Below are 25,865 nucleotides of genomic sequence, written 5' to 3'. Positions count from 1 at the left end.
ATGGCAGCTTTCCAAATTGCCCAAGCCTCCTCTTTTTCCTGTGAAAATTCTACATCGTGTGATATATATGTTTAAATACCCTTGTATGTGTGCATATGAATGATTAACTAAGGTTGATGCCCCCTCAGAGTCTGACTTCATGCTTTCGTCATCCTTGCTTCCTGATTAGAAAAAGAATGACCAAAATAAAAAAATAGGAGAAAATTTTCTGATTTCTGATTAATTTTGGACACTAAAATCAAAAGCCTCAAAGAATTTTGCAACAGGTACTTTCCCCGTGTGTTCCAAAGGATACCCGACTTCCTAATCCCACCCACAAGGAGGTTGCTGTATTGGGAAAAGATTCATTCTTTTCTCATTGAACCAGTGAAGGATCCGCACTGTAATGACTTACCACACCATCAATAAAAAGCTCCTCTTATGAAATTTAATTTTTAGCGTGTGTAAATTTATTATTCTTTTCAAAAAGAAATCCCTATTTATTTTGATTTTTTTTTTGCAAGTGATACAATGAAGTATGTGAAAAAACAGAGTATTATCTGCTAAGAAATGCAGTCATATCACTTAGCATGTCTGGTCTTGAATGCACCATGCATCCATGGAGGTCCTCTTTGATTCATCTAGAGTCTGAAGTATCAAAGAAAGCTTCTAAATGAGGGAAGAGGGATCAAAAACAGCAACTAGAAAGAATGAAGAAAATACACTGAGTGGAAAGAAAAAGTGCTGGTTAGGGATTTAGTAGAAGCAAGGAAAAGAGTGTGAACCTAGAAAAAGGCACTACAGAATATTTTAGAATACCCAAAATAGCAAAGGCATGAGCTTTTTTGATAATCAAATTGGAAAACAATTATGAAAAGTTCACATAGTCAAATATACATTAAAGAAAGGGAAAGAAAACCAAATACCTGATTTTTTTAATGTTAAAATTAAATTGTTCTTTTAATCCTCGTTTTCCTCAGCTGCAGCTTTTTCTTAGAATTGTTTTCATTTAACCCTAGACAATAAATTGGTCCACCCAACGACTTCCAGACCACAAGGATAAAGCTGGAGATCAGTTTGGAAATGTGATATGGAAAACATTAGTAAAATAGAGCCCTCACTCATTATACAACATAAGTGACCTTCATATTGTATATAGAAGAATAAAACACTGTAATATAATCTGCTATAACATTTTATAAAGGTCAGAGAAAATTCCTGTAAATCCATATTTACTCATGAAAGGAGTAGAATCCATTCCTAGAAGAAGCAGTGTTTCAAACAATTTTGTAATATCTAATATTGGAAACAGGCAGAAAAGAAATATATATATATATACTCTTATATACATATTTTTCTCATTTTAAAACTCTAAAGGAGTATTTTTATTTGAAACCATAAATTGATCAATGAAAAAGGCTGGAAGTGACTATTTTGGCTCATTCTTCCTTATCTACTTGCAAAATTTCAAAACAAAAATTCACATTGCTTCTTTTTCTTACTGAAATTTTGTTTATAAAAGAATTCCAAATGCATTCTCTCTTGGTGCATCCACAGTGTCTAGTTCAGAATTCTTCATGTTCACATAAGAAGGCACACACAGGACTTCGGGGAACTATAACATAAAATGGATATGGACACAGTTTTCTGAATATCCAGGAGCACATAATAATCTTGCCTAACTGTTCTCCAAATCACAGTTGTGCATTTTTATTTTATGTCAAACACACTAAAATCTCAGCTTATTGAACTTGCATTCTGTTCTCTCTTTATTTCTTTCAGAAAGTTGTATTTGGCTCTTTTCCCTCATATTTTATTTAAAAATAATACTCTACAGCTGCAAAATATAGCTGGTATCCAGTACACAATTGAATGTTATATCTTCTTTAATTCACTGCTCTGTTCTTGATGTTTAGTCTCTTAAATCATGTACATTTCTTAAAAAGCAAGGTTAAACGTCTATCTGTTTTAAAAGACTTAGAAGAGGGTCCCATTGGTTATTGTATTTTCTTAATAGTACATTTAACTGTATATTATGTTTTCCTCACTATTTTCAAAGATTGATTTACTGAGAATTTTTAGGAATTATTTTACTTGATTGGAAGGAACTAATCAAGAGTGTAGTCAGAGTTTGCGTTGTGAGTTCTAAGGATGCTTTGATCCACATAACGATTCAAAGCTGAAATAAAATACAGTTAAGCTATGGTAGAACTGTTGTCTTGAATCCCTTCTTAATGTAAGAGAGAATGGCCTTGAGTTGATTAGAAAATGGTTCCTTTAAGACACTGTTGTACATCTCCTCTTTCAGGCAACTGTCCAGTAATGTAACTGGATTTTATCAGCATAAAAGTTCCTAAGGGGATGCTACAGTGTGTCTTCAGAAAAAAGAATCAACAACTCTTCCTGTTTTCTGTATTTTTTCCTGGATGTTAGCTTAAGCTCTGCTGAGATAATGCCAGAATCTGGTTTTCCTTTTTTAAAAAATTCTCTTAAGAGAAACTATGCATTTTAACCAAGATCTAGATCATGATACCTACTTTAAATATTAAAATCAGAAAAAATTTCAGTTTTTTAAGAGTGGAAATCTTAGATGTTAAAATTATTCCTAAGCTGCTTCTTTGTTATTTATGCCATGAACAGTGTCTATATATTTGATTTTTCAAAAGAAGGAAGTGGGGGGGAAGCAAATGAATTGATATAACTGTAAGAAAGCACTAAAAATACGTAATAACAAGCTTGGTAAATCTGTTTAAATCGATGCATCAGACTGTGAGAAGTTTGTCATGTTTCTTACCAGAAACTTTTAATATATGTGAGCTACAGTCAGTAAGGTAAGGGACAAGACTGTAATCTATGTCTAGCCACATTCCATCTTGGAGTTACTCTGCATCTAAGACAGATCATTCTGATGTGAAATGCCTTAAAAAAGATGTACCTATGAACTGTCAAGACAGAACAGAGTACTACGGTTTGGGGAAAGAATGGTATCATACCACTTACCGCTAGGCAATCGGCTTCTCAGTAACAGCAGAAAACCCTCCCACAGCAAGGATCCGGGTACCAAGCCCTCTTCATACTGGTCAAATAACCTTCTCTAACAACTAAGGGACATACTTCATTTTAATTGAAAACTGAAACAGAGACTTTAGAAATTCACACAGTGGCTACAAAATTAAGTGTGTGTGGAGATGGCAGGGCAAAAGCCAACTGCCTGTTTCAGTTAAAAGGCCATAAGTAATTCCTTTGGGTAAACATATTTTAGCCAAATTGACTGATTTAGCATCATGTACTATAGAAGAAGTAACAACAGGGCCAAAGCGTATTTTTTCCTTTCTTAGGCAATAAGCCATGATGCAAGAATATTTTAAAATACTATTTAAAATATTATCTTTTTTCATGATTTTTAACTACACTAGACAAATTTACACAAAATTAAGCAAAATTAAAGCCTTAAGACATGTGTGGTTTTCCATACATGCATGGTAGAGGAAAGAAAATGGATAGGTGAAGAGAAAAACATGAATAGTAAAATAGAAATTTTTCAATTATACATACATATCACATTTACATAAATAAATAGGCATAATTTGTTTCTTTTCCACTCATATTATGAGGCCATATTATTTTAAATACTAGAAATATAAAAGCCAATACTTTACAATATCTATGATTAATAGTATTTACAGAATTCATGAAGTAAAATAAATTTTTTGAAAGAACAAGACAAATTCTTTGGGGGAAAATAATGTTCAAGCAGGCATGAAATTGTTTCCTAAATGCATTACAATGAAAGCTAGCTAAAAATTGTTTTCAATTTACTACTGAACTTTTGTACTCTTTTAGAATTAGAACTTGCAAGAACTTTTTTTGAGTTTGGGAAAAAATAGAAATTTTGTCTTTTAATGATTGAAAAAACTTCAGACTACAATTTTCTCATGTTGTACATAAAATATAGTTCTCTTATTTTGCATTTGGCTTTGCTCTTATTTTGCACCATTCTTCCACACTGCTACTGCATACAGAACCCCAGGTTATGTCCCCATATCCTTTTCATGCATTTCTCCTTTTGTACGCACAGGGGGGTACCTCCTCCTCTTACTGATTAAGCACCAAAGTTATGCTCAGAATTATATAGAATATAAAATTAGATATTGTCCCTTCCCAGTGGGCTCACAGTATCTCCAAATTTGCTGTAAAATATGTCTACATATTGTATAACAGATGCACTTCAAGTGCTAAATGTCTGGAGATAAATCTATTATTGACTTCATCCTCTCAACCTTTCCAATTTCCTTTATCATTTGTCAGCTCTCTTTATGTACATGCCCAGGCAGACTGGTAATTACAGAGCATGTCCTTATTTTTTAAGGAGTGCCACAGTTCAAATGGGCCATGACAGATATGGGTCCTATGCACTGGGGCACTAAGAACATTCTTGACCTCAACCCATGGGCATGTGTCTCCCTACACTTACAGCAATAATAAATATTCAAGTACATTCTAAAATACCCTTTACATACTATCAACATTTCTTCTACCTTGTTGGAAAACTCAGGATTTCATCCATTTTCAAATATTTTCTAGCTTGTCTTGAAAATATTTCTTTTTCTTCTGGGCTGGAGGGACAGTTATTGAATGGACAGTAAAAATACTGGAAAAGACACATGTGACTTTTAAACTATGTGTTTCTACACACATCTATAACATATATATTATGTGTTTTATATATATATACACATGTAAACGCAACTTTACACTGGCATGTTTATATTCTGCATTTCAAATCAGACATATTTGATGCATGTAATTTATACATTTAAGCATATAAAGGTATTGTTTTCTTGATACTTCAGTGTTATCATACTTTATTTGCATACTTTAATTACAGGGCTATTGCTTTTGCAGACATCTAAGTAGAAATCTGTAAGAAAGCAGTTTTATAATATTAAAATGTTAAAATCACATCACTGACTCTCCTGCTAACTTCATATCTGTGGGTCAATAGTGACAGCTAAAAATTTCTTCAGATTTTAGAATTAAAATGTAAATGTTCGGCTTATCTCAATATAATTTTGCCATTTTTTAATAAAAGAACAGTTTCACTTCTCTTAAAATAAAGCAAGAAAAAAATGTAAAATTAAAATGTCCCCTTCCTCCCTCCCCTTTTTGTTTATTTCTGAGTCTTTTCTTCATTTCAAATGAGTTTTTAAACACATTTGGCAGTCAGTACCCCTAATCATTCAAAGAGTTGTGTGACAAGGAGGGAGCTGGCTAGATCCCATCAGTTCTTTTAAAATGCATTAGTCTTTAACCACCTGTCTTCTCCTTTAAAATTTAAAAAGAAAAAAATATATATTTTGATGAAGAAATCAGCTTAATGATTCTATAATGGAGCTTTGGGATGCGTATTTCAGCATATCTCATGACTTAAGACTTGTCAACATGATGGAAATGAGCTCATTTGTTCAAAGTTTGTCTTTTGGTAAAAATCATTCCTTTTCCCACAATGGACCCACATTGGGTAAATGAAATCGATCATCAAGAATGAATCTTTTCTATTGCTGTCTTTGTCTTTATGACCCAAGGTAAAGCTATATTTTGGTTTCCACCTTAGTGTTCTGTTTCTGTCCCAGGGGAAAAGAGCAGAATCTAACTGTTGTTACACTGTTGCCAATAATCTCTTCTATGTTTATTGACTTTCCAGGTCATCAAATGTGCTTTGACCATCAAAATACTAGTACCTGATGATCTATTTTATACATCCGCAGTCTGGCTATGCCCTGTCGTGTAAATACACACTGCATCTTCTGACTTAATGGTTTTAACTGAAAGGATGTCAGTAGAATTCTGGGACCAATTCATTAAAGCCCGGAGATCATCTATATTCTGAAAGTCATTTGCAGCTTGCATAGACCTTAGTAAATCTTGATCAGGCTGATCTGAAGCTACTTCATTTTAGTAAGTACAGAGTTTCTCGAAACACAAAAACATTTTATATGATGCTCTCCTGCCATGTCATTAGAATTCCAAAATCTCAAAATTGTTTTGGGGAGGAAGAGCTGTATTTTCTCTTCTAGAAATTTTGGCACCTTCGCTAGAGGTAGGAGAGAGGATTCTGATAGTGGAGTCCAGGTGGAAATAACGCCATGCACTGTAATAGGGGCAGAAGGGCTAATACCTCAGCGCTTCCTTGTCCACGGTCACATTCACAGGCTGGGGAAAGAGCGTGGAAAGCAGAGAAGGGAGAAACAAAACCAGTAGCCTGAGGCACAAGGTGCAATTTGCTGGTTTGGGACATTTAAGGCAGATAACACTTGGGAAATACAGAAGAGAAAACCTAATGTTGATAGAGTCATTAATAAACCAATGGTCATATTTTGAAAAAAAAGTCATAGAAATCACTCTGTGGCAATCAGATTTAATTCATTGAATAAATGTTTGTAAAATGTCCACTAGGCACTGGGCGTTGTATTAGGGGCTAGGGATGAAATGATGAGTAAAAACCACACGTGATCTCTTGTGTAGCTTACAGGCTTGTTCATCAAATGGTAACACAAGGGCAGGTAAAAATTCAAGACCTACAAAGGGAAGACACATGGTGCTATGAAGAGCAGACAACCAGCACCTGGCCTTGTTTTGGGAGTCCGGAAAAAGTTTTGAGTTGAAACTTGAAGAATAAGTAGAAGTTACACTATCATTCCATCAAGATTAAAGGGCATAAATAATATAACAAACACATTAATAACAAATCTAGGCTTTACTTTTGTGTTTATAAGTTTAGCATAAAGAAATTAATGTATCTGAAATTATTGTTAATTCATAACCTCATACGCTACTCAGATCTCACAATGTAACACTCACAGGCAGTAGTTTTACCATATATCTATAAACTTCAGTTTTCAGTTTAAAATCTCAGATGTTTCCATTTGCATTTAGCTAAAAATTGGCAAGAAGATCATCATCTCTGATCCAATTTTTTTAATGGAAAACTAATTTTGATTTATGGAGTGGCAAAAATATAAACATTTTAGATAAACCTTTTGCCAATTTCTAGATTAAAAAAATGGTTTTAACTGTTAACTTTGGCCTTTTGAAGGATTATTTTTAACTGAACATGTCAATGTTTTTACCCTATAATGTTTTTCTATATAAAAATCACACAGTATTACCTTGTTCTGTTTCACAGTATGCAACCCTTTAATGAGACATTGGCGCTTGTCTCCTCCTCAGTAATAGTCTCTGTCTAATGAGGCCAGAGTCTTCATATCCTTACCATCTTTTCAGGCAAGTGTGTGATAGTTATTAGCACATTATGTTAAATGTGGAAACTCTTTTAACATAATTTAATACCTGGCATGATTGCTTTTATAAGAAGAAACAAAGATACTAGCAAAAAATATGCGCAATTATGAGTATTAGCCTTAGTGGTCCGTTTGTTCCTGGTCTGGAGATAACCAGTTAAAGAGATGTAGTAAAAAGGAAACTTACCAAGAAAAAAAAAAAAAACAAAACCATTCTGAGCAGCATCTTTAAGGGAAGTCAACTATAAGCAAGTTAAGAACATCCAAGCCTTCTGAAGTTTCCATGGGAAAACTAGTTTACTTCTAAACCCTTGCTTTATAACTTTATTTTTTTTTTCCATTTTAGAACTTATTTTTACTAAGTCAGTAGACATTAGTACTGAAAATAATTTGCTATTTTTAAAAAATAAATCATCAGTTCCTTTTGCCTGACTTTTCCTAGCACTCTGATATTTCTGTTTCAAAGCATTTATCAAAATTTATCATTATGGTCTGATTTGTTTATTTGCTTTTTCCTTAACTATATGTAAATAATTTAATAAGTAATATACTATGACAGCTGGGCCCTCATCAGTTTTCGATGTCAGTCTAGTAAACTTGCTCTAAATGATTTTAGTACTCAGTGAAGAAAAGTGTAAGGAATTTTTGACTATTCTCAAGAATAATACACTTTGGATTTATTTCTCACATTAAATCTGAGGGAGGACTTTCTTCAAGACCTCCTAAATTCTAGTTTTACATTTCACTTCAAAAAAATATGATATACATATGTACATATACATACATATGTATGTACATATGTACATACAATTATATATAATTTAAAACAAATTAGAAATGTCTTAAAATATGTACATATATGTACATACTCATATTTTTATTTGTCATATATATTTGTTTAACACTGTATACATGTATATTTGTGTGTATATAGATAGACATGCAGGTATATATAAATTGCAACAAATTATGAGTCTGAAATATTTTTTATTTAAAATAATATTAAAATTACAAAGTTTGTGGCAATGTTTTACCAGCTTTACTGGAATATAACTTCTTTACAATAAAATTCAACAATTTTAAGTGTACATCCTCGTACATTTTGACAAATGTATTGAGTCTCACGGCCACCACGACCATCAGGATATAGAACATTTCCATCACTCCAGATGATGTCTTTGTGCCCATTTATAGTCATTTCCTATCCTCTGCTTTCTATCACTGTAGTTTTGCCTTTTGTAGGGTTTTGATTTTGTTGACTGTTTTTAACCATCTATCTTCCCTAAAAGACTGTAAGCTCTCTGAGATCAGGGAATGGGTTGGCTCAACAGGAACTTGGATTTGAGAATTGAGAAGAACACTCAGACACATAGATTTGGTGCAAATTACACTTCACTGCATCAGGCTTGGAAAAAAAACAAGGACAGGAGGTAACATCAAGTTGGATGAGTGTGATTCTCGGATCTCTCCAAGTTTCTTCATGAGACAATCTAGGGGTTGTGGTGGTTAAGCTAAATGAGGTGACACCACCATCACATTGTGCAAAGACACTAGTCAACGCTCCTGTATTCCTTGCCACGTCATCCTGGAACACTGTCAAAATCACCCCTTGTATTTGCATCTAACCTCATATGTTTGAATCTAACCGTCATATTTCAGGTATAACTTTATTCTGCATTACATTATTCACAAGTAAACTAATAGCCACTATCCTTCATGCATGCACAGGTGCACTGCAATGACCCAGGACTGACCAGTTCAGGTTCCTGTGCACTGATTTATCTTCTTCATGACTTGGCCCAGGAGGGACTGAACAGGGCAGGCCTGACCAAGATCTCTCTCAGACTGATTCATCACCATGAATTCAGCACCCAGCACAGATGCTGTAGCATAGCAGTCATTCAATAAAGATCTGTTGAATGAGTAAGTGTGAAGCCTCTGTTCACTCATCTGTAAGTGGACCTAAATCACCGTGTCTACCTCTTAAGTGCAAATGTATGTAGAACACTTACTATCATGCCTGGCACATATTTGGTAAATGCAAATAAAATGCTTATTGCTGTGATTACTAGCATAGTTCTGCAATTTAAAAGTCTAGATTAACTATTCAGATGATCCGAGAAGGATCTGTGAAACTTGTCTGGATCTCAGTTTTTCTCAGACGCAGGGAACTCGGTTAATTGAATGGCTGCATATATAACTCTTCACAACCACAGTTCCTACTTTTCAGTTACTGAGTGATTGACAAATATATTGGTCTAAACAATTTTGTGAGTTTAACCGGTTTTAAAGAAATCTCCAAGTCAGTTTGTACTTCTGTCTGTAGCACACATCCTATAGATTTTCAATGAGGGTAAAGGCCTTGATGAATCCTCACAAAGGGTGTGTGTGTGTGTGTGTGTGTGTGTGTGTGTGTGTGTTTGCACATGCTGACAATGCAACTGTGCCTAAGAGTTTGTCATGGTGGGATTTTTGTCTAATCTTCTTAGTGGGGCGTTCATAACCTTGTGGATCTGTTATTTACAGTGTAGTTGAGGTTCATTCTCTCTTGTTACCTTGTCCTTTGTTTACTCTTCTGATGCACATTTATTAAGCGCCACTGTGTTAGGCACCGTGTAGTGAGAGGCAGAGAGCCTCCAGCTGTGGAAGGCTGATTTTCTTGTAGAATTTAGAATTAGAAAGAACATGAAATATCACCCAGTCCAACCCCTTAATCACTCAGGTGAAGAGATTAGCAGATTCCCCAAGGCAGTTAAGGCTGGAACCCAGAGTCCCTTCCCTTTCTCTGCCCACTCCATTTCACGTTCTCTGGTAAACTGGTTAGGCATAGAACTCCCCCCAAATTGAAATATGATTAGCCATCTATTTTTTTAATTAGAGGACTTATTTTATTTAGATCCATTAAAAATAGTCAACTTAAGGTTCATAATTTATAGAACTTTTGCCACATGTATCAGCATCCTCTTCTTATTACTTGGATCTATATCTTTATCTGTTAACATCATATGACTCAGGAAAAGGAAAAGAGGAACTGCATTTGTATGCACACTTTCCTCACAAATATTCAAATACAAATCAAATAAAAATGGAAACATGGTGGAGAAAAGAGATCCAGTATTAAATACTGAATTTCATGCTTATTCTCTGGTTTCTTGCAGACAGTTTTTATATGTGATAGTTTTAAATATTAAAAAAAATTAAAACATAAAATTTTCTATGAATCAGTTGGGATTCCCACTCATATTTCATCTTTGACTAAGCTACTGGTTACTTTATTTAGTGACATGGTAGCCTCGATAATGCAGATTCATAACCAATTGACCTAAGCGTCTGTCAAGTAAGTTCTAGAAGGCATTTGGTTAGGAGTGCTTCCTGCAACATTATCCTGGGCAATTCAGATAACCCCAAACTTCATCAATAATGCAAAGATAACACATTTTACATATCAGAAAGAAGTAGTCCTGCAGTTGAAGGAAACCGTGGGGATGGGAGGTGGGAACTAAAAACACAATGTCCATGTGGAAATAGCAAAACTGTTGAGAAATGAGATTGGCCAGTTAAAGCTCAGGAAGAGACACAGTATAATTCACTGGGATTTGTGTTTATAGAACTTAGTGCTATAAAAACATGAGTGACAGGCAGAAGGTGATTTTAACAATGACAATAGCATTGGAAATATTTATTCCTTTCTCTTAATTAAATTTTTAATTGTCAAAATGGGACACTTACTAGGTTAAAAGAAAAATGGTGCAAACAGATAAACTGCATAATGAAAAGTGAGCGTCTATCCACCTCAACTCCTAATTCCACTCCCCAGAGACAGCCGCTCATGTTTCCTCAGCCTCCTTTTATCTGCCTCCTGAATGTTCTCCAATGCCCACTGAGGGCACGTCACAAATGCTTGAGAAAATATTACAGTTCTAAAATGATGCCCAGAGAAGCAGACTGATGCCTGCAAGCCCTTTAAGGAAACCTATACATTTTTCACATTTCTAGGGCATCATTTCACAAACCTAACTAAAAATCATCCAAAATTGAACATATTGGAGGCAATCAGCCAAAAATCAAGACTACACCATGTTAAGCATTAAGAGCCAAGAAGAGTGACTGGATGTCATGTGCAGAGCTGTGAAAACCCAGCCCATCTTGACAAAAAATAGATTTACTGTATACCGTGTACTGTAAATGGCAGCATGTGGAGCGAGCAATCACAGAAGCTAAAAGAAACTCTGTGACAAGCCACATCGCAAGCTCCGCAGGGCTGAGATGCAGACGAACTTTCTGGTACCGCATCTCACACACAGCCTTTTGGATACACTGAACTCGATCAACTCATTAAGGTGTTCATTTTTCAACTCATGTCAGCTGTTCTATGACTCGGAGCAAACAGGTTTGGGGGAAGTGAAATTGTTTAGCTCATTCGCATCAGGACTTTCCTTGAGCGCGTGGTGTGGTGCATCTTGGTACGGGTCACACGCAAAAGCACTTTGCTTTCCCAGGAAACAGCAATGTGAAAATGGAGTATTGTTTTAGTGTTAGGTGGTAGCTACTTTGAATACCAGTACTCTGGCACGTGTACTCTCTATTATTTCTGAAAGTGAAGAGAATTATTTATTAGGAGAGCACCTGGCTTTGGAGCTCATATATTTCTAACCCATAGAAAATGTTGGTAAGGAGATGACTTGGGGAAGTTCAATACTTTTAGGCCATTTATCCTTTTATAAAACACAAAAGGGTAAATATTCAAAGCTATTTACCTTTCGGCCAGCATAGATGTTTTGTATGAAGTCAAGAGCTCCTGGCACTCTGAAATGCTAAGGACGCCTAAAATCAGTCAGTGTACATTTCTTTCTCTTTTGATGAATGATACCATTTAATTAGCATTTTCTACTTGATAATTAAGCAACACAGATGACTCTACATATAATTATTACTATGGTATTATTACTATGGTAGGCTCTTGTCATGGCTTAGTGTTACTAACACACTCTCAAAATATTCCAAGACTGTTATTATATAATATTAACTAGATGGTAATTTATAGTTAATTATATGATCTACCAAACATTTAACATTATATTGTGTTATATATTTTGTTATACATTCTATATTATATAGGATACCATATGCATTATACAAATTTTTTTTATATTATGCCATATATACATATATTTTTATATCTATATAATTATGAAATAATAGCAGTATATCTACATCTTAAATCTATTCATTTCATGCTCACAGATTCTTCCTTAAAATCAAAACTCTTAAGCAGTATCAGAGGACTCCATCAATTAACAGTGACATTTCAATTTAAATACTTAACTTTATTGTATGACAGCCTTCAAGAAAAACTGTATTTATTGTAAAAGATGATGGCAGTTTCAATAGTCATTTCCTCTTATTACTTAAAAATGTATGTATTTTGCTAGATACCGTACACACTAAATTTTGTTCACTTGGAAATGATTTAACTAGCTTTTTATTCATGATCTTTATATTTAAAATAGATCCTAAATAAGCTATAATTCACTGGACATGCTAAGCAGCGACTGTACATATCCTGTTTTCACAGAAAAGTATACAATTACAAAGATATGATTAATTATTTTTTAAAATGTAACATACTGAAATGGACATAGGAAAAAAACATATTGGTCTTCATTTTATCTGAAAAAAAAAAATTGCTGGGATCCAGAATAGTTGGGGAGAGGAAACCTAGCAGGAATTGTTTTCCTGGTAGCTGTATTATAATGAAATCAAAGTAAGTGTCCAGCACAGCATTTTTGAATAACAAGGCAATGCCACTGCAGATCATTCCATATTTAAAACCACAAATGTAAAATGGATGGACTTCATTTCATCAAGAGATTAAAATTCAAGCGTTCTTGTTCCTAGCCCGTGCAACAAAAGGCACTTGGAGGTAAGAAGCCAAGGGCTACTTCTCCATCTCCCACTGAACAAGGGCATTTTCAAGGTTCATCAAAACTGTGTCTTGAAGGACCATGGGTATGGCATGGGCTTCCCAGAACACAGACAAGTTATCACCATCTCTTTCCTATCTTAATCCATTTGGATGGGAACAAGAAATCTTTCTGCCCCACTGCCTCAAATGCCTTTGAAATACTTTGATTGTTTTGCTATCACTTTCTTTATCATTTTGCTAGATAATGTGTATGGGCCCAAATTAGCTATTTAGAGTTCAAATCTGTTATGATGCTAACACATTCTTTCATCCATTTACTCCTTTCCCAACTTAGGACTCAGAGCAGTTTTTTGGGGCAGAAGAATGTATCCTTCTATTTTTGTTTTTGTTTATAAAGACAGCCCTCTTTGTAAGAACTGCATCTGTCTCCCAACTGTCACTCAGAAAACAAAGAAGCAAGAGTCTAAACTGAGCGCAAAGCAGTTCATGGTTTCAGCACCTTCTGTGTAAGAAGTCGAATAGTAAATAAGCTGCTATTTCATGGTTGTTCATGGTGTGGACTAAAGGCACAGGTGGGTGGGTGGTTTTGAGATGCCAAATATTTCCAGTTTCCTCAGGCAAAAGGCAGATCAGGCAGAGGACCTTTTCTGCCTTTGATTTCTTTCCTCCTTTTGGGATTTCTAGCATCCAAGCTTACAAGCATTTTCCGCAGCCCGTTTGGGCTCAGCCCATGTTCCATCAGCGTTTGTTATCAACGTTACACCTAAACACAAACAAAATTCCAAAATTGTTTGATTTAAAATTGGCACATGATACAGAGGCACTGTTTTCAACAGGTCCAAGTGCCCTCAGTGGTAAGTTTGGGACTATTACTTTTCTTGACATTGCTTATTGTTAATAATCTCGTTTCTTCACAAGTGAGGCTCAGTAATTCATTCGTTGGTCCCTTCTCCTGGTCCTTGATGTTTTCTATGAATTATTCCCTAAATGTAATTTTTTAGTTGGTTTGACCTGGTAAATCCAAACTTTGCCATTGCCACAGTCTGAATAGAGGTTTGACCATGTGAAGAAAGGCCAGTGACATTGTGTTATACGTTGAGAAGGTGACTAACAGGTCATCACCTTTCATATTCTCCACACCTATGGCATATAGATAGTATTATCTTCATGACGTTGATGTGGAGACTGAGGGGCAGAGAGGTGAAGTCATTTGCCTTCTACCTGCTCACGTGCTGGTTTTCAATAAACAGATCAAGCTGTTCTTTCAATTCAACCATCTTGGTGAGAAAACTATGTTGTTAATTGAAAGACAGAAAAACAGTTGATATTTACTTTATATCATTGTGATATTGTGATTTATAATAAGAAATATATATTTTGTCTTCATCCCCATCTCTGGCACAGAGCTCCTAAAACCCTTGGAATTTCCTATGTAAAGAGAGTTACAGTGGTGTATTTTGTTATGTTAATGTGGTAATTTTTGGACTGAATCTAAGGATGGGGGCTGGTTGTTGGGAGAAGCAACCAAGTGATTAGAGGGTTGGAACTTTCAGTCTCACCCACAAGACCCCCCAGAAGGGAGAGGGGCTGGAGGTTGAATCAGTTGCTAGTGGCCAACGATTTAATCAACCATGGCTGTGTAATGAAGCCTCCATAAAAACTCAAGGGACCAGGGTTCAGAGAGTTTCTGGGTTGGTGAACAAGTGGAGATTCAGAGAGAATGGCTGAGAGAGAGTATGGAATCTCCATGTCCTTTCCCCATTCTCTGACCCATGCATCTCTTCCATCTGGCTGTTCCTAAGTTATATCCTTTGATAATACACTGGTGATCTAGTAAGTGAAGTGTCTCTCTGAGTTCTGTGAGCCACTCTAGTAGATTAATCTAACCCGATGAGGGGGTCGATGGAATTTCCGATCTGTAGCAGTTTGGTCAGAAGCACAGGTAACAACCTGGACTTGCCATTGGCATCTGAAGTGGGGTGGTGTGAAGGCAGTGCTGTGGGACTGAGCCTTTAACCTGGGGGATCTGCCACCATCTCCAGTGTCAGAACTGAGTTGACTTGTAGATGTTGGAGGAGACTTGCTTGGTGTGGGGAAAAAAACCCATGCATAGGAAAGGGTGCAGAGCTTAATCATTCTTCACAAAGATTTTCAAGTTCCTTAGTTTGCTAAATTCTGTTAAACGGCAGCTATCCATGCATTCTTAAACACCGTTCAATTGTAAGTCATAGATGAGGTCACAGAGAAGAATGATGGAAAGGAAATAATCTTTTGCAGTCAAGATTACATAAACATTGCAAGGAAAATACTTTACTATTTCTCCCCTGACAATCTCTAATGAGGGAGATTTTAAGCTAACTTCCTACTATATTGCCATGTTTTTGACCTATCTTGTAATCAAGTTAAATTCCCTAGAGTTGAACCTCAATCCTTTAAAAATGCATCCTGGTTAGCGTTGACTAATTAAATGTGTGAACAGTTCTCTACTCTGTTCTAAGGAGGATGAGTTGCCCCTTAAAATGATTTCAGATCTTGTGCCTTAGGATCTAGGCAAAGTTTTCTAATATACAGATAACTCTGGAGTAATCTTTAAGATAGTGTTTTTAAAATGTGTTAATATAATTTGAAGTTTAGTTCCCATAAATTGTCATCATAGTATTTAATTATGTCTTAGATTCTTTTTGAGGAAATAAGAGAACACAGGGAAAAAAGCTTACCAAAGCTTTTTGAAAAAAACGAATGCTTTAAGAAAAATTTGAACACTGACAATTTTCCTAAATGATTATGTGCTTAGCATGGTTCTTGGTATACATAGTAAACACTTCAGTAAATATTTGTTGAATCAAAAAATGAAGGAAGGAATAAAGGAAGAGGGGAAGAAAGGAAGGGAGAAAGAAAGAAAGGGATAGGATGTGAAATTAAAAACTAAATGGCATTAATAACACTAAATGTTTTTAAATTAAAAGCTAAATACACATTAAAAACACTATTTTTTCTGATCCAAGTTTATTTCCAGATAAAAGTTTTTGTTCCCACTGAAAAATCTGCAAAACTAATGCAGAAGAATTTTTTTAATATTAAAAATAATACCTTGACACGTCACAAGAGAATTAAAGACCAGAGTTTAAGGAGAAAAGGAGTGAATTATTTCAATAAAATCCACACATATATATTGAATGTCTACAATCAGCTCTCTGAGACACAGATAAATCAAACGTAATAGCTACCCTCAAGGAGGTTGAAATCTAGAAGCAGAATTTAGTCAGTGACATAAATGACCATCACAAAAAGTCTGCTTACTACTTCCCTAAAGAGCAACTTAAACACAATGTGTAGACTGTTCTTGACAGAGTTCTGAGCTGGGAGAAACCAGGATTATAGGAAATTCACGGGATGACCTCAGACCTGCTGCTCTTCAGTCTCTTTGTAACACTGGAATATTAATACATACTATACACTAATTTTATGGACTTATAAAGTTGAATAAATGTGCATCTGGTATCTTTACCATGAAAGTTACTACTCATATAAAATATTAGCATAAATATGTAGCCTTTTTAAAGGAATTCCAGGTTCTTACTGAATCTAGGTTAAGTTTGGAAAAGCTGTGTGTTTGTCAACAAATAACTGTAGGCATTGACCTGTAAAAGGGATGAAACTCTTTCAAAATGTATTCTGAATAGTTCAAGTGATGTTTCTGATTATAAAATGACTTTTCTGCTGATAGACATTTCCTACGGTGTTTGTCAAATGGTAGGTTCATGGCTTAGTCAGGGACAAAGTTATTAAGGACATAAAACGCCATCTGGATGGAGCTAATAAACATAAAACATAACCTTCAGATAGTCTGCTGCAGTGGCCAGACTGTGCCAGGCCAGATTACCCTTTGTTTGTGTTTAAATCTGAACCATGTTCTGTCTGAGCCTTCGCCTGTGCTAGCTTCAGATGTTTCCCCTTGACTCAAATGCAAAGATTCCATGAGGTGAATACATTTCCTTTGTGCATCACAGCAAGTATAGAGCCAGTGCCTCTATGATTGATGTGTCATTTTGAAACTGTTCTTCCATTGTTTTGTCCAAAAAATTCCTAAAAGAGTAATTGTATTGATTTACAAAGTAAGAACTCTAAAATTATAGAGGGAAACACATCTCACAGTATACAAACTTCCTTTTAGTGAAGTCCAAAAAAAAAGCATTATAACCAGAAAAACCTGACCATTACTAAGTCCCTTGAGAAACCTCATCTTCAATCCAAAAAGATCATGCAAATACTAAGCTTCAGTGCCTACGCTGGTTGAAACAGAAAAATCATTATAGTTCTATATAAACTTGCAGATGTATAATCATCTGATTTCTCTCAGGTGTGAGACAAATGACTGAAATTTCCAAAGACCCCTTTAAATTGCTTATAATTATGGAATTAATTTTGATGATTAACAACACATTAAATTACTAGGCAGTGGGGAACAGATTCTAGAATATTCCACAGAAAGACTTTCTCACAAAAGTCAGCAGGTTATACTCGGTTGCTTAGGTGGTATCTGATTGAGCCTTTGTTAGTAGTAGATATATGATGATTATGGCGGGTACTGTGTTGTCCCACCCAGGTTTGTCCCCCTTCTGGAATAAAGGACTTATTGTCCCAGCAGCTGGGAGGGTCCTTGGTAGACAATCCTCAGCCATCAGCCATCTTTGGGGATTGCTTCAGCTGACTGCATCTCTCCAGGGCATGTCCCTTCATGGGGCATCCCATACTCAGTGACTGATCAGTGTGGGGGAGGGAAGGTATAAAGCCTAGCCCTCTTGCCATAACTCGGGTCAACTCTGAGGCACCATCGCCTCTTCAGAATTCCCCTGAGAGTTGGTCTACGTTTCCATGGAGACTGCATCATAGTCCAATTTCTCCCTCTGCCTAATCCTGCTTCCTTCTCTTCCACAGGTGTTGATCCCATGAGCACTCCCACCATAAACCTCCCAAACACTCTTCTCTGCCTCAGGGCCAACTTCCTAGGGAGACCAGCCTACAATAATAATCTTCCTAGAGGATGGAAAGACAGAACTGCTGGGATACCCTTTCCAAACTCCCTTGGCCCTTGCCGAGTGAGAGATACGTGCACTTGCTCTGCAGACGGGCCCCAGATGCTAGTCAGCACTGGAAGAGTTAAATAGATTTAGTGACTAACAAGTAGAATTATTTTTAAAAGAAAAATCATAAAACACTATGAGCCATGCTATGCAAATTGCCCTGAAAGCAATGGCAGTGAAGGCTGACTACTCAGCAACATCAATCCATGCCCACAGGCCTCTGCAATTAGTCTACCATAGTGCAATTGCAGTGACAGACACATGTTTCAATCTTCATGTCTGTGTAACCTCAACATTGGAAAATTTCATCTCTTCCCAAGTAAGAGGTATTTCATTACATCCAAATGACAGCTATATAGTAAGAGTTTTAAAGCAAAAATGCAGATTACAAGTGGGAATGCTATGCAAAATGGTGATTAAATTAATTATGAGGTCTTTTTAAAATTTTCAAAGCCACATTATGTTAATATTCCCCAATACATTAGGAATCTGAATGTTTTTCCTTCAAACACTAACGGCATTAGGTAGGGTTATGTTGGCATCTAATGCTATTTGGTTATTAATATTTTTCTTACACTCATTTATTTTAGTACCTGCTTTTTGTTGATTGATTGAAGTTGATTGTACTCATGAAGACGCACATTTATGCTAATGAGAGACAGATCTCCAGAAATGTATTTTGCTGGCCTACTGTGGTCCCACCTTCTTCTGAAAGCATTCACCTTTTGGCACTAATCATGGGGACCTTGATGCCGTTCAGTACTTCTACTGTCCTCTATCGTTGCTTTTGGTGTTTCTACCCGATACCATTTTGACTATCGGATTCTCCCTTGCAAGCCTTTTCAGGGCTGGGAGGCCTCACAGCGCTTACCAAAGTGGCTCAAATATGGGCAATGCTTAATAGATATTTTGCATTAAAATGTTTTCCTATTTTAATGACAGACTATTTTATTCGTGGCTCAGAAGTAGAGTGTTTTAATGCAAAATGCAAAGACATTGTCCCTCTCTTCCTTTAATAAAGAATCACTCTCTCATTCCTGACAAATCTCTTTTCTCTGGGCTTTCAGGATGTTGAGCTATCCTAGCTCACGTTCTGCCAAGTACTTCATATTTCCAGCTTCCTCTCCAGCTCTTCGCTTCCTCTCTACTCTCACTACACAAGCCAGGCACTCTGCCAGGAGCCTAGGATTCAAAGATTAATAGCCTTTAAACCCTATTCTCAATAAGAGGAGAGCCTTACTCTACAAAGGAAGACTCTTACCTTTCCGACCTCTTACATTTGCATCGTACTCACTTAACAAGATATTTATTGAGCATCCCCAACGTGCCACACCTTACTCTGAGAGCAAAAGTAACATAGAAAAAAACCAAAATCCTGCCCTCATGGAACTTACATTTTTGTGGGGAAGGGTATGGAGAAAGATGATACACTAAACAGATAAGTTAAATACAGGATGTATCAGACAGTGGCAGAATAGCAGAGCAGTAAAGAACAGACTCTGAAGCCGGACTTCCTGTGTTCAAACACAACTCTGCTGCTTACCACTGTTACAGCTTCTCTATGCCTCGGTTCCCCCAACTGCAAAATGGGGAGGATCCTAGTATTTCCTTCTTAGTGTTATCAAAGGATTAAATGAATTAATATTTTAAAAGCCTCTGGAACAGTGACTGGTACGATGAAGTGCATGTAGTATTTATTAAATAAAGAAAAAAATAAGGAAAAATGATACATGCTATGAAGAAAAGTAAAGCCAGGCTAGGACGTGGATAGGGGGAGGGGAGGCTGGAACTCTACACAGGGTCACCACGGCCTCGTAGAGAAGGTGACCCTGGAATAGAACCTTAAAAGAATCAGGGCACAAGGCTTGCAGATTCCTTCAGGGGGAGAGTTCCAGAACGAAGGAGCAGGTGGTGCAAAGGCTGAGAAGCAGGAGTGTGTAGATGTGCTCAGCCATGGGGGAGCCCAGTGTGGGTTGGAAAAGTGAGAGAAGCACAGAGTAGTAAGAGGTGGGTCACCTCCTTGGTGCCTCTACTACTACCTGACTTCTTATTTTTAAACCGATTCCAGATCCTAATCACTTTTTTTCTCTTAATTTCCAAAGTACACTTGAATCATAATTATTTTATTTTTATTTCCTAGGGAATGCCATCAGACATATTGTCTGCATTTTCTAAAGATTTTCCACAGTTCTTTCTTTGAAAACTGTAACATTATTGTCCATTTCCAGTCTTCAGGATCCTCTCTCATCCCCTACTATTCCTCAAGGGTTATCAGCAGCGGGTCTGTGATCAACATTCCTGAGAATCTGGGGATGTAATTTGCCTCAATTTTATGGCTTGATCTTGTTCAAAGTGGAGTTTAAGTGGAGAAGCATCCCCACTAACCAGATGCATGTCTCCTTGGGTCTTCTCTTTTGACTGTGTCTGTAATGCCTTTTCCAGAGCTTTCTCTCAGCATCAACAGCTCCCTCAAGCAGTTAGGCTACCATTTCTGTCTTCCTCTTGTTCAGAAAAATCTCGATTTAGGGGATCTAAGGATCCTCCTGGCATCATTATCACAGTTGCATTTAGTTAACTTTTCCATATTGTTTCTAATTTTATGTTTTTCCTTTTATCTTTGTAAGAATTCTTTAAAATTTGAGGTTATCGGACACTCCCTGGGTAGCCTTTTAATTTTTTTTTTTTTTCTTTTCTTTATGCTCAGAGACCTTCAACTTTGTTTGCTGTAAAGATCACAAGAGATTGTTTTTCACATTATGTTTATTTAGGTTCTTCCAAAACTTCCTGACCCATTTTCCTTTGAGGTGGTATCGGGCATCAAGAAAGTAACTTAAATTATTAAAACGGACTGGCTGGGCCTTTGATGAACTGCAGAACTTCCCATGGAAAGGGGGCAGCTAGTACTCTGTTCTAGCTGATCAACTGAGTGTTGTCAAACCAGGCTACTTTTCAGAGAGGGTGTAAACCAGAAATTCTTCATGCAAGTTGCATTTGGTTCCTAGGGCTGCATGGCTGAGACTGAGTAGCATAAACAACAGGTACATATTGTCTCCCAGTTCTGGGGGCTGCAAGTCTGAGACCAAGGTGTCAGCAGGGATGGTTTCTTCTGAGGACTGTGGGAAAGAATCTGTTCCATGCCTCTCCCCTAGCTTTTGGTGGTTTCCTGGCAAACATCATTCCTTGTTTTGTCGAAAGCATCGCCCAGTCTCTGCCTTCATCTTCACATGGTGATCTCCCTGTGTGCATGTCTGTGTCCGAATTTCCCCTTTTATAATGGCAACAGTCATACTGGATTGGGGACCCACTCCACTCCAGTATGACATCGTCTTAACTACTTACATTTACAATGACATCTGCATCTATTTCCAAATAAGATCACATCTAAGGTACTAGAGGTTAAGCCTTCAACATATGCATTTTGGGAGACAATTCAGCTCCTAACACAAGTTACTGATTTTAAAATGTTAGCAATCCTCTCCAATATTTTTTTAATTAATTTTAAAGACTTTTTAAAGGCAGTTTTAGGTTCACTGCAAAGTTAAGAAGAAGGAACAGAGATTTTCCACATCCCCTCTGCCCCTGCACATGCATAGCCTCCCCCATTATTAACATCCCTCACCAGACTAGTACATTTGTTACGATTGATGACAAACCCACATTGACACATTATAATCACCTAAAGTCCATAGTTTCCATTACAGTTTACTCTTGGTGTTTTGTATTCCATGAGTTTGGCCAAATATGTAATGACATGTGTCCATCTTTATGGTATCATACAGAGTATTTTCACTAACTTATTTTTAATCCATGGGCAGTCCATGTAAAAACATGCTTACGAGCTACACCTAGTCCGTGGGTCACAAGTTTATAACTCTGGTTCAGTCTTTAGCCCTGAGATCTCAGCCGCTTCTGCTCTTAGGTGGTGTGCAGTGCATTCTTAAAGGTTAAGCCACTTCTTTGACCACCTTCAGGATTATTCACTTTTATAAATGATAGATAACATCATTTGTAAAAGTGAATAATGCGCCATCAATCTCCTATTGTACCTATTTCCTAACCTGGTCTGTCCTGACACTTAAAATGTATTAATATTATGTACAGAAAAGCCCTCAAGTTTATTCACCACACTGCGGGCTTTTGTGGGGGGCTCTGAAGTCACTTAATTGTAATGAACAGTTTTTTGTGTGTGAAGTTTTTTGAAAAGCATTAGCGAATGAACCCAGATATTGCCTAACTGTGAATATTTAGTCAAACTTCATTCATACACATCTTATTCTGCAAATTGCATTATAAATAATTAAGATGGAGATAAAATTGTAAAATATTCAGGATGATTTTTGTTTACAAAATATCAATTTTTTAACCTTCCACTGAATATAAAAATATGATGATGTGGTGTGCATTTATAAAAAAAGGAACAAGATGAAATTTCACTAGAAATTAGAAAAAATGTTAAACTGAACACTTTAGGGTAAGGGATTAAAAAATATTTTATTACGTTGAAAATCTGTCCCTTTAACGAATTGAAACATGAAAGAACGTTTTCAAAGTGGCTAATTACAGCTATTAAAATTGCATGAGGATTTTTTGTATTATCTATAAAAATTCAGCTTGCAGACTTTCACATATGTCTATCTCTAGAGTGAATAAAACTATGAATAGGAAATTGCCCCTCACTTCCTCTCTTCTGGAAGTTGCATATTTTCACAACAGACAGGTTATGCTTTGCTCTAGATGAAAATTCAAATTATCTACAAAACACTACCCCCCCTGCTTTGTTTAGGGTCTCATAGTTATGGGAGATGAATTGCTTGATTGTGTAGTTATTTACCAGATTTTGCTTTTACAGAATCAATAAATCAAGCCTGCTCTTTTGGAAAGTCATTGTTATAACCACCTCATAAGTTCTTTCATCAAAGTGGGCCTTCTTATGCAATTCAGGTTTATAAGCACAGCTTCTTCACAAAGGTAAAACTCATGTTCATTTTGGCAAAGAAGAGTTAAGGAAAGCAAGGCTTTGGAAAGAACTCATGATAAGAGAACTGAAACATTCCTTTATCAGTAATGTAACCGAATGGGGAAGCCCCGAGGTAACAGGCATTGTCACGTCGGACACTCGGGCTACAAACATGGAACCTATGTTCATAGTCATTTGCTCCTGTTGGCCAACTTGCTCAAACTTGAACCCTTTTGTACTGTTCTTTAGGCCCTAGGTTTAATACCAGTACCAATCTGGATTCTCAGTTGCAAACAGTAGATATTAACTCTGGCTTACTTATGCAGAAAAGAATAATTCATTGGAAGGATGTCAGGGAGCTTCCTGAGTCAAAAAGAAGATTGGAGAGCTAGGCTAAGAAAACTGGAGAATCAGGGAGACCAGGCAGCAAGAATCCAGTCCATCCAACCACAGACACCATCTAGTTGGGATGATACAACTGGAATTGCAGCCACTGAACCACTCACTAGTGACATCACTGGCACTACAGGTAGACCCCTCTGTCATGCTACAGGTCCTGTAACGTCTCTTGTCACTGTGGCCCCTGGATTGGATAAGTTTAGGTCAAATCCATGCCTTTGCTCGAAAAAAGCAAAAACAACTGTCTTACTTTGGTTTCCAGAAAGGAATGTGGAGCTTTCCCTCCCACTGATTCTGAAATTTCCTCAAAAGGGAAATGTACTTAGTTTTGGGGTTGCCAAAGCTGAACAAATGCCACTAAGCTCCACCCCTTTCAGTCTCCAGTATTCATCTATACCTTTTTTTAAACTTATAGTTCCAAAAAATAGAATGCAACTGATCTTTCATAGAATCAATACACACACACACACATCCTCTTCAAGGGAGAACACCCAAAATTTCATCATATAATGCCTCTGGCTCAAGCATGGGACTTTGGAATGATGTCCATTCTTCCTCTAGTTTTGTCACAGTCCTGAATGGATATTCTGGCACCTATGCATTAAATTTTAGAGTTATCTATCACCACACCCTTGAAATTCAATAGTGGGAGATAGGAAGAAGAATGAAAAGGAAAAATAGTTAAACTATATACATAACACAGCACGAAGGGAAAAGCAGGAAAAAGTTATAGTACTTGTTTTACTAGCTGGTCATGACAATATCCACAGTATATATGACTTTCCTCCTTTCCATCTTATCTCAACCTATGCCTCAGCCAGTTGGGCTTCTTTAGTCAGTGGCATAACCTAAACGTTTACTTTTCAGGAATCTGTACCTTGATGTTTCTATTCACATGGCGTTCCACTGAATGTAACAACAGGACCTAGTTGTGCAAAGAAGTATTGTATGAGATAACCTGTTTTGTGATAGTTGGTTTTGTTTGTTTGCCTGTTTGTTTGTTTGTTTTTAGAATCTCTATCCTTCCTATTTTTCCTGACATGAAGATGTCAAAAAGAGTAAGTAAAAGTATCCACTTCTAATTCAATAAAACCATTCTTATATATCTCTTGATGAAAACATTTCTCCTTCAGATGATAAAACCTCTAAAAAAGCAGAGTCCAGAATTATAAAGCAGAGACACAAATATTTTGCCAATGGATAATTAGTTTTAATTAAGAAAGGTGCCACCCCACTGCCATTCCTTTGGAGTTTGGAAAGAAACAGCAACATACACTGGTTCAGAATATACATTAGTTCAGAGGGTACATAGAACCTTATAAGACAGCATTCCAATTTGGCAGAGTGATTGTTCATCTGACAACTTACCAGAGTCTTTTTTTTATTTTTAACATCTTTATTGGAGTATAATTGCCTTACAATGGTGTGTTAGTTTCTGCTGTATAACAAAGTGAATCAGCTATACATATACATATATTCCCATTTCTCCTCCCTCTTGCGTCTCCCTCCCACCCTCCCTATCCCACCCCTCTAGGTGGACACAAAGCATGAAGCTGATCTCGCTGTGCTATGCGGCTGCTTCCCACTAGCTATCTATTTTACATCAGTAATGTATATATGTCCATGCTACTTTCTCACTTCTTCCCAGCTTACCCTTCCCCCTCCCATGTCCTCAAATCCATTCTCTATAGCTGCATCTTTATTCCTGTCCTGCCCCTAGGTTCTTCAGAACCTTTTTTTTTTTTTTTTTTTTTAGATTCCGTATATATGTGTTAGCATACAGTATTTGTTTTTCTCTTTCTTACTTGCTTCACTCTGTATGACAGTCTCTAGGTCCATCCACTTCACTGCAAATAACTCAATTTCAGCTCTTTTTATGGCTGAGTAATATTCCATTGTATATATGTGCCACATCTTCTTTATCCATTCATCTGTTGATGGACACTTAGGTTGCTTCCATGTCCTGGCTATTGTAAATAGAGCTGCAATGAACATTGTGGTACATGACTCTTTTTGAATTATGGTTTTCTCAGGGTATATGCCCAGTAGTGGGATTGCTGAGTCATATGGTAGTTCTATGTTTAGTTTTTTAAGGAACCTCCATACTGTTCTCCCTAGTGACTGTATCAATTTACATTCCCACCAACAGTACAAGAGAGTTTCCTTTACTCCACACCCTCTCCAGCATTTATTGTTTGTAGATTTCTTGATGATGGCCA

The sequence above is a fragment of the Balaenoptera acutorostrata genome, chromosome 8 (genome assembly GCF_949987535.1).
Source record: "Balaenoptera acutorostrata chromosome 8, mBalAcu1.1, whole genome shotgun sequence".
NCBI lineage: Eukaryota > Metazoa > Chordata > Mammalia > Artiodactyla > Balaenopteridae > Balaenoptera > Balaenoptera acutorostrata.
Note: the sequence above shows the minus strand (reverse complement) of the source record.